The following is a 16379-nucleotide window of genomic DNA, read 5'->3' on the forward strand; positions in this document are numbered from 1 at the left end:
TAGGTCCCCCTGAGCCTCTTAGATGGGCTCCATACTTGGGAGAAGAGCCATGGCTCCATCCTAAAGCTTAGGCCTATGGGTTCTAGTGATATATAGTTTTTTCCTTATCGATGTGTTGTTGGATTGCTTCTTCCAACAAATGTACTCCACTCTGTATTATGCTATTTGTAAATATGCGACTACACGTACATTTATATTTTTTTACACATATTTAGTGTTATTGAAGACAGAACATCAATTGTAATGGACTTTTAATTTGAAAATGATGTAAATGCACCTAATCAATGTACCTTACATCATTTCAAATTAAAAGTGCATTTACAATTGATGTTCTCTCTCCAATAACACTAAATATATGTAAAAAAATATAAATGTACATGTGTAGTTGTATATTTACAAATAGCATGTTACAGAGTGGAGTACATTTGTTGGAAGAAGCAATCCAACAACACATCGATAAGGAAAAAACTATATATCACTAGAACCCATAGGCCTAGGCTTTAGGATGGAGCCATGGCTCTTCTCCCAAGTATGGAGCCCATCTAAGAGGCTCAGGGGGGTCTATCCCTCCTCGTGGATTGGGCGAGATGAAGTCCATTGGGCCATCTGGAGACATTGCTTCTGCGACCTTGATCATTTTTGCAATCGTTTCCTCCCTAAACATTTGGACGTCTAGGTCCACGTAACGAGACATGGATGAAAACTGCCATCACAATTCATCAAGGCATAAGATCAACGTGACAATATATACAAGAAGATAAACAAGAGTACGCATACGTATGGGAGCTGAAAAATGCTTACATCCTCTGAAGGGAGCTGAAAATTACTCCATACCAGCAACAATGCATTGAGAGCAACACTCCACCCATAGCTATAACCATCATCTTGTTTGGGCACACTATCCCTCCTCGTGGATTGGGCGAGATGAAGTCCATTGGGCCATCTGGAGACATTGCTTCTGCGACCTTGATCATTTTTGCAATCGTTTCCTCCCTAAACATTTGGACGTCTAGGTCCACGTAACGAGACATGGATGAAAACTGCCATCACAATTCATCAAGGCATAAGATCAACGTGACAATATATACAAGAAGATAAACAAGAGTACGCATACGTATGGGAGCTGAAAAATGCTTACATCCTCTGAAGGGAGCTGAAAATTACTCCATACCAGCAACAATGCATTGAGAGCAACACTCCACCCATAGCTATAATCATCATCTTGTTTGGGCACACTAACCCTTTGAATGGTCGCTCGCTCTAGGGTGTCGGTGTCCATGCTCAGGCTCTCATAAGCGGCAATTAGTCTCCTGACACCACTCCAAACAAAGACCAATCAATATCTTGATCAATCCGAACTCCTAACTTAAACAATAATATGTATCCTAATGATTTTAACTCATAGCAAAACATTGCCATGGACACCAGATGTTGAATTTGTAAGGTAAATAACATTGTCTTCACATCGACTAGAACAAGACTCCAATGGGCAGTGCATCACATCCAAATAGATTTCTATTAGTTTCAAGCGAGATGAAAAACAAAATGCCTCCTCGCATTGGGGTGAATCGATTCAGTGTGAAGCGAGAGCACATGCCAAAGGAAGCACTATATAACTCGTGTATGGTGATTCGTATAAATGCCATGCAAGAGAGATACAGGGACAAACTCACTTTTCATGATATGCCAAAAAAATTACTCGAGCATCATCCAGCTAGACCTTCCGAAACCAGTTCAGCACATGAAGGTAGGGAACTGACTCTACTAGCAAAAGTGTTGACACTAGCGAATCAATGTAGAACACTCGATGCTATACATTCTCGGGCAATTGCGAAATAAGAAAACTTCACAAGAAAACATATCAAGAGTTAGGCATAAACTTTTAAAAGCCAAGAATGAAAAATTGTGGGAGGATAGAGAAAAGAGTATACCTTAAAACACATCTGGGCATTTTGTCGCTGACTTCAGTTCTAGGATCAAACAAAATGTTTATCTCCTCAGCATGAATCAAGAAATAACATCTTTTTCCTCTAATATGATAGGGCACATAGAACTCCGGCAACAAAAATTGAAGCATGAGGTTCTTAGTGTGGTTTACATAAAAGTGAGTTACATGAAGCATAACCACGATTTTAAATAATGTTAACCATTGAGGTTAACATATCCTCATCCCTATTTCAAGTCCATCCTCAAAGAATAATCAACGGTAGTAGAGGGAGAATGTATGGACAAAATTGTACCTGCGACGACGGGGTACTAGGGGAATTAATGAAAGATTTGTAGATCTTCCAAAATGCAGTCTCCATCATGTCTTGGAGACGCCACACATGCATCCATTGTATGCACTCGTAGTAGCCAAAAAGTTGCTTCATGGTGGTGCCTTTGTTTAGGTCGAAATAGAGGCCTTGAGCACCTTCATGATAATGGGGCCATTAGGGGAGATCCACCAATAGGATGATGATGAGATTGAAGAGGTGTATGGTGGCAACAATGACGAGATCTGGCACCTGATCATATATGCTGATGAAAGCATACATTTGAGTGAGAATACTTTTCTCCGTGCATGGGATCTAGGTTGTGGGAGGGAGGAGCCATGAAAAGTTCAATTAGATTTTAGGGTTCTCGTTTCGTTTGTTCCAGAAAACATCCCAAGCCTAGCCATGACGAATGGGTAGGTAAGCTGGGATGATGCGGAGGTTGCAGAGGGATTTGCAGTACTCAACCCAAATATGTGGCTTGAGTAAGAACGGTCGCCCCGCCAAATCGGCTTCTCATCCATAAGATCAAATGTGAGGGGTCGAGTATCAAAGAGGGGCTTGATGTAATCGCCACATTGTCTGTGTAGATGATGCCACATTGTTGGATATACTATGGTGGGAGGATTGTTTCCTTCATCAATGTCATTGTCATCGTTGTTAATGGGGTTGCATGCCAGGTATTTTGAGAAGATGAAATTCATGACCACGCAGGCCTCTTTGATGGTGATGTCATAGGATAAAGCGATATGTGAGTTGTCAAATTGGATGATGATGGTGGCGGCAATGATTTCTAGTTGGGAGTACTAGCAGTGGTAGAGGATGAGGAGGCCATAAGGGGGAGTAAGGGGGAGGGTTTGGAAGTAAAGGGCCTTGTAAGCATAGTATATCATTGTCTAGCCCAGTTGCTCCAAAAAGGCAAGGGTGGCAAGGGCTCTTGAGGAGTCATAGGGGTACGAGAAGAGGCCATGGGGACTGAAAGGTCAATGGAGGCATCAATATTAGTGCCATGCCTGTACTCTAGAAGTTTGGCCCAGATGATCCGGTTGGCAGAGAGAGGGTGAATGGGAAGAGTGAAGAGGTTGGTGGGGGGGTTGTCAAAGGAAACTTGGTTTTGAAAAAGAGGATGATGAAAAGCTTAAGGGTAGTGGGGGGATTTTGGTGATGAGGTAGGAGAGAGTGGAATGAGGTGAAGGGGTCATCCAAGAAAATGTTGTGTTGGAGAATATTGAGCTGGAGGACACGGTAGTGGAGTTCAAGATGCTAGGGAGGGGTAGAGAGGGTGGTCAATTCAATGGCATCATCCATTAAGGTATCAACTTTTTGTTGGAGGGTGACAAAAATATTCCCTAGAGGTGCTAGTTGTTGCGATTGGAGGGAACGCTCCTTTGCTACCCATAATTGGACATCTTTTTGTTGCATTGTTTCCTCAGTCACCTATTTATAGGAGTTGAAGGAGGCATAGATCTTGTTTTACTACCATCCCCATCCTTGTGGGCTTGGTGGCACATGTCCTGAGCTTTGTGTTGGGTGAGGGAGCATGCGTGGTGGACGGATTAGGTATCTTCGTGAGCCGCATGGAGTTATTGTTGGAGTTATGTGACGATGGTCAGGGCATCGATGCAGGTATGCTCGCAGTCCTCCAAGGATGTTTGTAGATGGTGGATATTGGCAAACGAGGAGGGTTGCTTGGTGGTCTTGCTAGGTTTGGAGTTGATCAACTTGGGCAAAGAGCATGGCATGTTGGGTTGCAATTCCCTCCTCGCATTGCCGAGTGTGGCATCAAGGAGAGGGGGTGGGTGTGCCGAGATAAAGGAAACAATGGTAGGGGGCATGGGCAGGACCAATCCAGAATGGATGGAGGAAGGGGGTGCCCGGGTGTTGATGAAGGGGGTGGCGAGTTAATATTAGCAAGGGTTGTACAATGTGAGGGAAAAAAGGGGTAGTGTGGTGGGGAAAGATGTGGAAGGCGGGAGCTAGTGCCCACCAGTAGTTTAGCATGTAGGGTGTCAGGTTGAAGTAGTCATGGTGAGCACCACTAGGTGTGGTTTGGCATGTAGGGTGTCAGGTTGAAGTAGTGATGGTGAGCACCACTAGGGGTGGTTTGGTAGGCAGTAAAGAATTGGGGTTGAGATGGGAGTGGAGTGGGAATATGGAGGAGGTGGAGGGTGAGGAGAGGGAGAGTGGGAGGCAGGGGGATCTATTGTGGTGGGAGGATCTTTTCCTTCATCACCGTCATTAGCATCGTTGTTAACGGGATTACATGCGAGGAATTTTGAGAAGATGAAATTCATGGCCATGAGGGCCTCTTTGATGGTGATGTTGTAGGGGAAAGCAATATGTGAGACATCAAATTGGATGATGGCGGTGACGACGATGATTTCTGGTTGGCAGTACTAGCATTGGTAGAGGATGAGGAGGACATAGGGGGACTAAGGGGGAGGGTTTAGTGGTGAAGGGTCTCGTAAGCATAGTATATCATTGTCCAGCCCAATTGCTCCAAAAAGGAAAGGGTGGAAAGGGATCATGAAGAGTCATAGGGGTATGGTAAGAGGCCATGGGGACTAAAAGGTCATTGGAGGCATCAATATCAATGGCATGTCCGTACTCTAGAAGAGTGGCATGCCCGTACTCTAGAAGTGTGGCCCAGATGATGAGATTGGGGGGGAGAGGGTGAATGGGAAATGTGAAGGGGTTGGTGGTGGGGGGGTTGTCAAAGGAAACTTGGTTTTGAAAAAGAGGGTGATGAAGAGCGTAAGAGGGAGGTGCAAGAGAGTTTGGTGATGAGGTAGGAGAGAGTGGATGAAGTGAAGGGGTCATCGAGGAAAATGTTGTGTTAGAGAATATTGAGCCGGAGGACACCGTAGTTGAGTTCAAGACGTTGGGGAGGAGTAGAGAGCGTGGGCACAATTCAATGGCATCATCCATTAAGGTATTGCATTTTTGTTCTAGGGTGATGGACATCTTCCACATAGGTGTTGGTTGGGAGGAACGCTCCTCTCCTACCTGTAATTGGGCATCTTTTTGTTACCAAAAACTCCATAGGCGCCACAACTTCCAAACCATAAACAAGCTTGACTTGAGTTAACCCTGTAGTCACCTTAAATGCTATCTTGAATGACCACAATGAAGAATCCAATTTTTGATTCCAATCTCTTATGTTATCTGACACAATCTTCTTTAGAATCTTCAAAATAATTTTGTTTGAACTTCCAACTTGACCATTTGTAGCTGGATAATACAGTGTTGATTTCTTATGCAAAATCAAATGCAATGTGAGCTTTTCAATCAACTTGTTATAAAATGCCATCCCTAATCTGAAACAAGTTCAATAGGACATCCAAATGTGGTCATAATGTTCTTGTACAAAAATTTTGCAACACTTGTTGCCTTATTATCCTTCAATGCTAATGCTTCCATCCATTTTGTACAATAATCTGTTGCAACCAGAATGTATCTATTGTCTATAAAGCTTGCTACAATTTTTATTGGCCCCACAAAATCCATTCCCCATTTATGAAATGATTCTAATGGTAAAATAGGTTGATGAGTCATTCTATCTGCTTGGGTTGGCTTTCCCTCTCTCTGACACTGGATACATTGTCAAGCAAATTCATGAACATCCTTCAGAACAGATGGCCACCACAATCCAACTTGAAAAACTTTTCTTCTTGTTATCTCTCCAAAACAATGACCTCTAGCTAACCCTTCATGTGCTTCTTTCAATACAGCTGATTGCTCAAAATTAGGCACACACCTTCTTATCACTTAATCTATTCCTCTTATAGAGAAGTCATACAATAACCAGAAATGACCTGCTTTTAACAGCCTAATTCTTTCTTTTATCTTTGCTCATTGATTTAGGAAACATTCCATATATCAGAAAACTCATCATCTGATCATACCAATTTTCCATTTCCAAAGTCTCAACCTGAAATATATCAGAATCAAGAAAGTCATCTGATATTCCATCTGGTTTCTGTCCTGTTTCCAATATGCTAAGATAATTTGCAACCATATGAGTTCTCCCAAGAGTATGAACCACACTGTAATCAAACTCCTACAAGAGAACTACCCACGTTGCCATTCTTTGTGTGACAACTGTGATTTGTAGACCATGTATAGAGGGGCTTGGTGATCCACGTGAAAAATCACCTTATTTGCTAGAAGATAATTTCTAAACTTCTTCAAAGCATAGACCATTCCCAATGCCTCCCTTTTTGTACTCAATAGTTTTGCTCTGTAGTGGCCAACACTCTACTTGCATAGTATATTGGTCTAAACCAACCTTTTATTTTCTCCTGCATCAGTACTGCTCCCACTGCAATGTGAGATGCATCAAAAAAATATGAAATTCTAGATTCCAATCAGGAGGCTACAAAATTGGTGCCACTACCAACATCTTTTTCAGTGGCCTGAATTATTTTTCTTGTTCTTCCCCCCATACAACAACCACCTTCTTCTTTGTTAATCTTGTTTAAGGTTGACAAACATGGGTGAGGTATCTGAAAAACTTGTTATGCCACTTGACTTGTCCAATGAATCTTCCGAGCTACTTCACATTCTTTTGTGGTACAGTATCCTGTATTGCTTGAACTTTCCTTTAATCAATCTCCATCCCAGTCTTTGAAATAACATATCCGAGCAAAATTCCTTTGCTTACTACAAATGCACACTTGGATGGATTCAATGCCAATCTTGACATTCTGCACTTCTCAAAGCACATCCTGAGATGATTGATATGATCCACCACTTTTCCAAACACATTGAAATCATATAGAAAAGCTGTCATGAAAGTTGTAAGAAATGGTGCAAACATCTGTTGTATCCATTTCTGAAATGTAGGAGGAGCATTTTGAGACCAAATTTATCTTCAAGTGCCATCAAAATCCGAAGACAACTGTATATCTCATGTCCTGCAGCTAAATCAAGCAAAGTGTCACAAAATGGTAGTGGAAAAGTATCTGTGATGGTTACTGCATTCAGCTTTCTATAATCCACACACACCCTGATCTATCCATGCTTTTTAGGAACCACCACAATTGGTGACAACCAAGTGACTGCATGTACAGGATATATAAAACCCACTCTCAAAATCTTATCAATATCCTCCTTTACTTCTTTGGAAAATTTTGGATTCATCTCGTATCTTTGTTAAACTACAAGTACAACATCCTTTTTCAAATTGATTTGTGCTCGCAAAATTTTGGATCCACTCCCTTCATATCTTTATAATGCCATGCAAAAATATCCCTGAATTCCAACAAAAGGCTTTTAAGATCTTTCTTAAACTGTCGTTTTAGATTTTTACTAATTTTTACAAAAGCTTTTTCAGCTTTATCACAGCTTCAATTCCTTCCTTTCTATTTTCTACTCTTTCCTCATCTTGATTTAATGCAATCTCTTCCTGCATTCTTTGATCAATCCATGATTTGACATAATTGGAGTTTTCCTGGCTCATACTCCTTCTGAAACACATACTGCTGCACAATCTGCTTAACATCCATCTCAAAAATAGGCACCATTGATGGATTGCTCTTCAAAAATTCTTCTTCGTCATCCTCCTATAGTTCTGGTATCATATTGATTGTTTCCACAAGCAATGGTGTGAAAGCCCAATGTATGGTCTTCTTGTAAACTGTGTCCAACTTGACCACCTTCTTGTCTCTCCTTATCACAATCTGATCAACTCCCCAATCTTGCTTCACTTTGGAAGCTCTCAACCAGGCTCTTCCCAGAATCACGGTATAATGATTTTCTGACTCCTCAAGTTTCAAGACAACAAAATTTATTGCAAAATTCAGTCCAACAATCTATAAATTTTTCCCTCTAACAATTCCCATAGGTTGTACCCTCCTCTGATCTGTCATTTTCACTTGAAAGAGTGCATCATCAAATTCAAAAATCCCCAATTTCTTACAAATTGATTCTGGAAGGATATTGTCACCTGAACCTCCATCTAATAAGGCTCCCTTAATGTTCAAGTTTCCAAGGTTAACATCCAACAGAGGGATTGTGTGTACTCATCATCCTCCACTTGGGATGGTTTTGGTGGAACCCTTGCATCATCTCTCTAAACTGTTAACACATTGCTAGCCAACCACTTTGCCATAAGCTTTTCCTTCAATTTTGGTACCAAGCTGAAAACTTGTTCCATAGTTAAATGCAATTGAGCTTTTATTAAAACCTACAATAAGCCTTCTTCATCTAGGGTAGAGTCTTGCTTCATTTTGAACCCACTTTTTCTGATATATTGGCAATGCAACATTCTGAGATGGTAACACTGGTAGAACAGGTTTCTTCTCCTCTTATCCTTGGACTTTGTTCAACTCCTTTCTCACTCCCTGTTCTAATTCTCTTCTGAGCTTTCCGTTCAATGGGATCCTCCTCCTTAGCTAAAACTTTGTTGCAGATTCTTGTGTAAGGCATACAGCTAGATGAACGGCCACTGAAAGCATACAGCTAGACCCAAGGACAATGCAGGTCCCTCATCTAGTGGGAAGAAGATGGGCACTTTGAATGCCTCAAGATCGAGGAAATCAAGTAGTCCTTCCGGATTATCCAAATTGCAGCAGCCTAGACAAAGGGGTTTCGTAGAGCATTTGTCAGTGATGTGAGAAATCGCACGATTTATGAAGCACTGGAGTGCTGCTATGCCAAGATCACCTTTCCAGAGGCTTGTCAGGAGAATTTGTGAGCGAAATGGAATTTTGGTTAGGTGGAAGGCATCGGCCCTGTTTTGCTTACAGGAGGCCGCAGAGGATTGGATGATTGAATTTTTTTTGGATAGTTACGTTCTTGCGGCCCATGCACACAGGGTCATAGTGATGAACAAAGATTTTTTTAGCCTAGTATCCCTTCGTTTTAGATATGATAAGTTACTTAGGCTAGTTACAATTATTGATGCACGAATGGTGCAAATTTTGGAACCAATTTTAGGCCCCAATTGTTAAATGGACGGTTGGCCATTGTAAAAAGAGAGTTCATGTATATATGTCACTTATGAAATATGAAAATGGACAATCCCATTATCACAATTGACTCTCTCTCTCTCTCTCTCTCTCTCTCTCTCTCGGCTATGGTGGTGATCTTGTGAGTTTGCATGTTTGCTTGCTTGGTTGTGTTTGTGTATGCATGTAGGTGATGACCTCTTCACTTGCCTCTTCTTCTTCTTGCTCTCTCTCTTTTTCACTCTTGCATACATGAAGACAATGAGTAGGATTTGATCTCTCTATATCTCCTTCCCATTTGAGAACATGTTATATGAAAGGCAATGGATATAGTGGTCCCGTATTGTGGTGGCATTGAGCTTTTTGAGGTCCACAAACTCTCAATTTTTCATTCTCTTTGGCAACTATCACTATGGGTGAGAACATGTTATATGAAAGACAATGGATATAGTGGTCCCGTATTGTGGTGGCATTGAGCTTTTTGAGGTCCACACACTCTCAATTTTCTATTCTCTTTGGCAACTATCACTATGGGTGAGACCCAATTGGTGCTTTATCTCACATATGAATATGGCATCTATGAGCCAATTGATTTCTTCTTGGACCATCCTCAAGTATTTATGGCTCATAGGGTATGTTGTCAGCTTCAGTATTCTCCAGGAGTGCTTGGTGGTTAGATATTTTTTTAAGCTCCTAGGTTTCCTTGGCTGATTGTAAGATAGGCATCGAGGAACTTCCTATAAGGTTGAATTGCTTAAGGTTTATCCTCTATTTGAGCTTGACAACCCTCAACCAAATCTTGAGTAGCCCTTAGCTTTTCTTTCTCCTCGATTGAGTTTGGATATATAGCTAAATTTTGGGGTAGCCGATTGGGGGTCTATTTTCTCTCTTGCTTGGGGATTAATGGTAGTATCGTTCCTAGTCTGATGAGAAAGATGATACATTAGTTGTTATCCCCTTGTCAGACCCACTTCTTATAACCACATGGCTATCCCCTTTGTTGATCTTTGTAGCCTTTTTATTTCAAGAGCGCCTAGTTGCACATGCTTGTTCACGAACCTCCTTACAAAGCGAGTTCATGTCTTTCGGCATCATAGTGATTCTGTGTGCATGCATGACAAGGACATAGCTATCCTGAAAAAACTCAACAAGCCAGTCTTCCACAGCCTCTTGCAAACATCTTAGGGTGGCAGAGGCCTGCCAACGCATATTAATGCTGAAATTCTTGCATATAGACCGGACTACATGCTGGAATGGCAACTTCGAAACCGCCCAATGCATATGTTTCTCCACCTTCCTTAGTTCAAGAAGGACGGATCTATGTTGGTAGTATCTGCGTCTCCTCATTGAGCACAGTGGAGACATTTTTGTTCCTGAACTAGCTTCTCTACTTAATTGAGGATCATCACTGTAGATGAGAGCCTTGCAGTCTTCTTCGTACGCGCCATCTAAAAATAGTCATAATGTTACATGATAAGCTTCTCAATAAATACATAGGATAATAATACAAAAACTATCGAAAAAGCTAACTTGGATAACGAATTAGCTTCAAATCACTACAACGCGATATGGGTATTTCAGACAAAATCTACATCAACTCCTCGCGTTATATTGATTTTTCAAAGAGACCCTTTCATTTAACAAAATAACACAAGAACAATACACCTAAGAACACCTATGATGATAAAATAGGTCCAAATCACTACATCGCGATAGAGGCATATTAGACCTAATCGTCATACCCTTAATGCGTTTGTAGTGATTTCTTGCACAGAGTGTTTCATTTCATAAATTAGGTCATGGAAATAAGTAATAGATAACTTACACGACACAGAACAATGTATAGGACAAGAAATTATGTCCAAAACACTATAACGCAATATGGCCACATAAAAAAAATCGTAATTCATTCTTTGCATCGTGGTGACTTGTCAGACATTGTCTTTCGTTTGAACCAATATCTAATGAGCATAGGTAAAACATGATATATATGATTGAATATAACATTTAAGATCAGAAGTGATTGCTTGATAACTTAGCAAAGAATTATGCAGGGAAAATGTTGAAGTGATGGATGCTTGCTTGATAAATCGCAAAGATGGCATAGATGAGACACGGCGGAGGAATACACGCAACTGAAGGAGGCAGAACAAAACGGTGGTAAAAGACAAGGACACTTGACATTTACTGAGGACAAGCACGACACACGTGCGAAAGAACATGTCCACATGTGTCAAGAAGGACGTGGGACTGTACTCATGATGATTACGATCAATCAAATTTTTACACGGAGGACGAGTATTACATTTACTGAGGACAAGCACGACACACGTGCGAAAGAACATGTCCACATGTGTCAAGAAGGACGTGGGACTGTACTCATGATGATTACGATCAATCAAATTTTTACACGTGTTATCATATGTCCGCGGAGCATGTGGTGTGCCATCATGCATGTCTGCCACGTGTATAGACCGTTAGTTTTCGTGGGTGACCAACATTCATTATTCGTTGCTTCTTGCTCGTGTAATTTTTCTCGCGGTCATCTGGTGCAATTTTTCTCCCTGTCATCACCTTCACCCTGCTTCTTGCTCTCCTAGAGTTAACTTTGTTGGTTGCTTCTTGCTCTCCTAGTGAATTTCACGGTATGTTTTTGAATATTTTCGAGTTTTAAATTTGGCCGAAGTTGTATAGTTGTTTTATAAATATTCCATCAAAGATTGCTGCTTTTAGATTTTTAAGAATTTAATTTATTTCTCCCAAATATTTCATCAAATCACTACAAAAGGGCTCCTTGGGAATTCTCCCACACGAATCGTGTTGCAGTGATTTTGGCACATTTTTTCTTCCAATTTCATTCTCACTAATATTTCATCAAATTACTACAACGCGACTAGAGATGTCGGGGTGAGATTTTTCCAATGCTTATCACGTTATACTGATCTTGGCTAATCCTTTATTATCTTACACAAAACTTTTGTCGTCCTGACATATTTCCTGGCTTGTAGATGGAACCTTTTGGGATTAAGGTTGAGTCGGATGCTGGCCTTCAAGAAACCCCAGATGAAGAGTTGTTCGACTTCCTGGCTTGTAGATGGAACCTTTTGGCCTTCAAGGTGTAGTCGGATGCTGGCCTTCAAGAAAGCCCAGATGAAAAGTTGTTCGACTTCCTATATAAAGTTTGACAGCATCATCGCCATCTTGAAATCTCACGCATGTTTAATTTCAATTTCTCCATGGAAGACGTGATCGTTTTTGCTCATTCGTATCTTGAAGAGAAAGGGCAGCAATTTCAGCAGACCACTTTGAGTGGTACAGTCATGTTTGACGGCGTCCAGTACGTGCACGTGAATGATATCGTACCTTCAACAACCCTGAGATAAAAGTTAAATAGGGATGTTTAAAAGGTGCCTGATGATAAGAAGAAGACACACAGTAAGTGTCCCATTCACAATAGCAAGTGTCGCCTCGTTGCTTACCACTATGGATTTATTTGCTACCTACATGTGCTGCTTGAGGATGAAGAAGTTGCAAATCAAAAAATTGAGGAGAAGCCAGAGGAACCTCCAAGAGCAGAAGATGAAGTTCAAGAGATTGCGGAGGAGATAAACTTGGTTACAGAGAGGGACTTAAGTGAGCAGTTGGATATTGATGCGCTCAGAAGAGAAGACACCTTAGTGGTTATAGCCCTCTATGATAGAAGAAGTAGGAGACATTCCAATCCCTCTACTTTCCACATTTCCTATTGGTAACAAAGAACATTTGTTAATTACAGATATTCAAGCTATCTTGGACATAAGGGAAGACTACTGTCTAGCCATCATTGCACAGAATCTTCAGGAAGATGAAGATTTTGTGGATCGAGATTTGGATAAGTATCTCTTATTAGATTCATATGTAAAGGACAGTGAGTTCCATTCTGCTGCCGACATATTATCCATGATGTACAAGGATGCAAAAAGCTATGAATCCAAACAGTTTTGCATATGATCATTTCTGAATTTGAAATGTTAATCATGGATCTATGGGTATCCAAATCTTCCCATTTCTTTGTTTTGTTACTTGCCATTCTGTAGGCTTAATACTTGCATTAGATCTCCTCCATATATCTTGTTTTCTTTCTTTATTCACAAGATTTACTGCTTGATTAATTTGGGATGCTTTGAATTGCTGCTTCTTTTTGACTTTGTGTATAAGCTTCCTATATGTCCACTGATGTAATTCCTCTAAACTAATAGCTTTTTCTACTCCTCCACCATGTCTTGTATGATTGAAATACCCAGAGCGTGCTTGATAATGTGTTTTCTCCATTTTGTGGGTTGACCATATTGATAAACTACCATACTTCTTTCCAAACCAAGGGGTATGATGGTATATAATATGCTTCAAGAGAATAAAAGAATACAATAATTAGTATATTTTTCAATATACAGTATAAAAACTAGTTCAATGCATAATCAATCTACCATATAGTGGGTGATGTGTTGATCCGTCCATGCACCAATCATTGATCTCGTGAACTCATCTAGCACTGTTTGAAATATCTCATGGTCCTCCTTCGTCGAATACTTTCTTGTCAGAGAACTTAAACATAGTGTCTAGAGATTTCCACACCTTGGCTTTCCGTGTTCTTGCTTGACCATTGTCTGCATGGTATACTACTGTATTGTGAACGCACTTCCACCTGTTGTATTTTACGATCTACACACTGATCGTCTTCTTCTACAACCTTCTTGTGTTGGATCAAATAGAAATCTTTTTGCTTTAACACTCCCAATGGAAGGTTTCTTAGGTACATTCTTCCCATCCTTAGACCTTTTTTCATCTTGTTCTATTTTTGTATGTCCATCATGCAAACCAATGTTTGATAGAACTTTCTCTAGTGCTTTGATGGATGTAACCTTTGCTGTATTGGGTTGTAGAGTCCATGCAAAACATATGTATAAAAACAAGATTCTGCAAAGATCATGCATGATACAAATGTGGACACGCGACAATGGAATACTGAGAATTGGCTTGAAGTTTGGGTCTTTCAAGTGCCTATTCGGTGCCTTCCTCCAATACCTCTTATCAAACACCTTTGTACTGCACATGCAATATAAGTAGGGACTTTTTGAATTGGCACCCTTTGACACATTGTGCATACATTTCAGAGTTTTAAGATCACCCGCCATATGCCACTCCAGCTTATATTGTTCCATGCCTTCCACATCCAAGATTTTACCATTTCTCTGCTCGGTCACTGATGATCTCGGGTATCAATGTCTTATGAAAGACCTAATGCAGAACATTAAAATTCTCTGATTCTACTGCAATACATAAGAAACATAGGAATGCAACACCCATTGGTGTTTTTATATGTAATTCTTTTTTCACAAACATATCCGAGCCTACTAAATTTTACCTCAAACGATCCCAACAACAATATATTGTTTTCAGATTGAACACTCAACCATCTAGGATTATCTTTTAGAATACATGTATCAAGTGTCCTCTTCATCAGTGTGATGGTAAACCTTTCTAACTTTCTCTCCTTCACAATTCGACACTCATCAAGCTTTAGTTGAAATTTGAGGACACCATCACATTCTTCACGAGTAACTTCAAACAATTGAACAGCATATGATTATAAGATCTCAAAGTCGTAGAAAATATTATTGTATCTATTGTAGACCACATCTCCTGTTGGTACAGCATAGGTGTCTTCAATATGAAATGGGGTTCCTAGTGCTTGCAGTATCTCTTCATTTACTTGTTTACGCATTTTTTTTATGAAAGAAGGATTTGGCAATAATGATCCTTTCATACTAGAATCCTTCATCTTTTCCTGCAAAGTCTTATAAATGGCTGAGTACCCTCTGTGTGATATACCAGTCTCATCAACTATTGCCTGGATGTCCTGTGGATTGAGTTGATTATCTTTTACAAAGTCGTCTATTTGCTTTTCTGAGACCTTCTCATATTTCTTCTCATTCATCAGTGATTTTGCATACTGGCGATCTAAAAGAAGACTTAAATGTGCGCCAGAAGGTTCTGTCATTGATTCTTTATCAGGGTGCAATAATGATCTGATATCATATTGAAATGCAAAAATTGATATACATGAACATATGTAATAATGATTGGTATTCATAAAATATTACAATAGAAACAATAAACCAGTTAATAGAAAGGAGCTTCCTTGATTGCATGTATTCTCTTCTTGATGCCACCACCTTCTAGCTTCATTTTCTCAATATCGCTTAGTTTTTTTTGTCATCTACGGAGACCTAATGAGGTCTGCTTCTGTCTTAATTTAGACATTTGTTTTTCAAGCCCTGAAATGGTTTCCTTGTTGCTTAATAACCTCTGCACACAATGCTCCATGGTTTTCTTCAAATGAATGTTCTCCTTCTCAAACAAATCTCTTTCTAATTTAATAACATTTCTTGTTGCTATCCTAGGAGTCCATTATAGCCATCTCCAACAAAGTTAAGCAGAGATGTCATATTCTTAAATGGGGGTGTGGAATTTGTAAAAGGGTCTTTTGGATATAACCTTCCATCAATCCATAAATCTATGTTTTTCTTCCCTTGTATCCTCAACATTTCTCTAGAAGCAGTACACAAAGTATTAGGTTTATTTCTCTTACTTAGAGATTCATATTCATGTCCAAGCTCGATGCGCAGGTTATAAATGTCTCTTTTCTCTGTATTCCTCCTTGTTCTTGATCCCTCTGTGTTCTTCCTTGCTCTTGATTAGTAGAAAAATTTGAATGGAAAGAGAAAGGTGCCAAAATAGTAAAAAGAAGTAAAGAGTCAAACTAATTTGCAAGAAAAACCTTGATTTTCAAGGTACCAATATTTGCAAACTTAGATATATGTAATAACTTCAAAATTTGAAGTAAAGTTTCTTGTAGAGAGGAAAATCGAAAACCTTCAAAATTTGAGGTGAAATTTCTTGTAGGGAGGGAACTCGAACTATTTTTGGATGATCCTTAGTTCAATTTTCAAGAAATATTCTATTTCGGCTTGTACGTAGAGATTTTGAGATATAAGCCATTAAACTTGGAGAATTGACCAATTCATTGTTCACGTAGTACATATAGTACATGAACAGATTGAAGACTTTGAGAACTCGCAATATTCTATCATTTTTATGTACATTTAAGAATAGAAATATATCTTCTATATCT

The 16379-nt window shown here is 39.8% G+C and overlaps 1 protein-coding gene and 1 pseudogene across 2 annotated transcripts in view; one reads left to right on the forward strand and one right to left on the reverse strand.

Moving 5' to 3' along the window:
- LOC147624324 (MADS-box transcription factor 23-like) overlaps window positions 1-16379 on the forward strand; it is an 81212-nt gene that overhangs the window by 57734 nt on the left and 7099 nt on the right. The window lies entirely within an intron of this gene.
- On the reverse strand, window positions 13220-15245 carry LOC147624325 (uncharacterized; annotated as a pseudogene).

The sequence above is a fragment of the Cibotium barometz genome, chromosome 25, assembly GCF_041138505.1.
Source record: "Cibotium barometz isolate CiBa-2024 chromosome 25, ASM4113850v1, whole genome shotgun sequence".
In the NCBI taxonomy this organism is placed as follows: domain Eukaryota; kingdom Viridiplantae; phylum Streptophyta; class Polypodiopsida; order Cyatheales; family Cibotiaceae; genus Cibotium; species Cibotium barometz.